Consider the following 2671-nt stretch of genomic DNA (forward strand, 5'->3'; position numbering starts at 1 on the left):
ACCAAAAATACAAATTTCACCGGAATCCGATGGGGACTGCTGTGTCTCATTCAGCGAGTAGAGGAGCACATTCACGACGAATTTCGAGTCAATCGGTCAAAAGACGACCGTAACCCTAACCCTAGCTCCATAACCCTAACCCTAATGCCAACCTTAAGGCAGTCTCATGAAACATTGTCTCTTTTCACTAAAATATTCACCAAAAATACAAATTTCACCAGAATCCGATGGGGACTGCTGTGTCTCGTTCAGCCAGTATAGGAGCACATTTGGGAGCGATTTCGAGTCAATCGGTCCAAAGACCTGGAAGCTATTGAAAAAATGGGCCACTTTTTTCTTTAAAATATTCACCAAAAATACAAATTTCACCGGAATCCGATGGGGACTGCTGTGTCTCGTTCAGCCAGTATAGGAGCACATTTGGGAGCGATTTCGAGTCAATCGGTCCAAAGACCTGGAAGCTATTGAAAAAATGGGCCACTTTTTTCTTTAAAATATTCACCAAAAATACAAATTTCACCGGAATCCGATGGGGACTGCTGTGTCTCGTTCAGCCAGTATAGGAGCACATTTGGGAGCGATTTCGAGTCAATCGGTCCAAAGACCTGGAAGCTATTGAAAAAATGGGCCACTTTTTTCTTTAAAATATTCACCAAAAATACAAATTTCACCGGAATCCGATGGGGACTGCTGTGTCTCGTTCAGCCAGTATAGGAGCACATTTGGGAGCGATTTCGAGTCAATCGGTCCAAAGACCTGGAAGCTATTGAAAAAATGGGCCACTTTTTTCTTTAAAATATTCACCAAAAATACAAATTTCACCGGAATCCGATGGGGACTGCTGTGTCTCATTCAGCGAGTAGAGGACCACATTCGTGACGAATTTCGAGTCAATCGGTCAAAAGACGACCGTAACCCTAACCCTAGCTCCATAACCCTAACCCTAACCCTAACCCTAATGCCAGCCTTAAGGCAGTCTCATGAAACATTGTCTCTTTTCACTAAAATATTCACCAAAAATACAAATATCACCGGAATCCGATGGGGACTGCTGTGTCTCGTTCAGCCAGTATAGGAGCACATTTGGGAGCGATTTCGAGTCAATCGGTCCAAAGACCTGGAAGCTATTGAAAAAATGGGCCACTTTTTTCTTTAAAATATTCACCAAAAATACAAATTTCACCGGAATCCAATGGGGACTGCTGTGTCTCGTTCAGCCAGTATAGGAGCACATTTGGGAGCGATTTCGAGTCAATCGGTCCAAAGACCTGGAAGCTATTGAAAAAATGGGCCACTTTTTTCCTTTAAAATATTCACCAAAAATACAAATTTCACCGGAATCCGATGGGGACTGCTGTGTCTCGTTCAGCCAGTATAGGAGCACATTCGTGACGAATTTCGAGGTCAATCGGTCAAAAGACGACCGTAACCCTAACCCTAGCTCCATAACCCTAACCCTAACCCTAACCCTAATGCCAGCCTTAAGGCAGTCTCATGAAACATTGTCTCTTTTCACTAAAATATTCACCAAAAATACAAATTTCACCGGAATCCGATGGGGACTGCTGTGTCTCGTTCAGCCAGTATAGGAGCACATTTGGGAGCGATTTCGAGTCAATCGGTCCAAAGACCTGGAAGCTATTGAAAAAATGGGCCACTTTTTCTTTAAAATATTCACAAAAATACAAATTTCACCGGAATCCAATGGGGACTGCTGTGTCTCGTTCAGCCAGTATAGGAGCACATTTGGGAGCGATTTCGAGTCAATCGGTCCAAAGACCTGGAAGCTATTGAAAAAATGGGCCACTTTTTTCTTTAAAATATTCACCAAAAATACAAATTTCCACCGGAATCCGATGGGGACTGCTGTGTCTCGTTCAGCCAGTATAGGGAGCTGGGAGCGATTTCGAGTCAATCGGTCCAAAGACCTGGAAGCTATTGAAAAAATGGGCCACTTTTTTCTTTAAAATATTCACCAAAAATACAAATTTCACCAGAATCCGATGGGGACTGCTGTGTCTCATTCAGCGAGTAGAGGACCACATTCGTGACGAATTTCGAGTCAATCGGTCAAAAGACGACCGTAACCCTAACCCTAGCTCCATAACCCTAACCCTAACCCTAACCCTAATGCCAGCCTTAAGGCAGTCTCATGAAACATTGTCTCTTTTCACTAAAATATTCACCAAAAATGCAAATTTCACCGAATCCGATGGGGACTGCTGTGTCTCGTTCAGCCAGTATAGGAGCACATTTGGGAGCGATTTCGAGTCAATCGGTCCAAAGACCTGGAAGCTATTGAAAAAATGGGCCACTTTTTTCTTTAAAATATTCACCAAAAATACAAATTTCACCGGAATCCGATGGGGACTGCTGTGTCTCATTCAGCGAGTAGAGGACCACATTCGTGACGAATTTCGAGTCAATCGGTCAAAAGACGACCGTAACCCTAACCCTAGCTCCATAACCCTAACCCTAACCCTAACCCTAATGCCAGCCTTAAGGCAGTCTCATGAAACATTGTCTCTTTTCACTAAAATATTCACCAAAAACACAAATTTCACCGGAATCCGATGGGACTGCTGTGTCTCGTTCAGCCAGTATAGGAGCACATTTGGGAGCGATTTCGAGTCAATCGGTCCAAAGACCTGGAAGCTATTGAAAAAATGGG

The sequence above is a fragment of the Pagrus major genome, chromosome 22 (genome assembly GCF_040436345.1).
Source record: "Pagrus major chromosome 22, Pma_NU_1.0".
Classification (NCBI taxonomy): domain Eukaryota; kingdom Metazoa; phylum Chordata; class Actinopteri; order Spariformes; family Sparidae; genus Pagrus; species Pagrus major.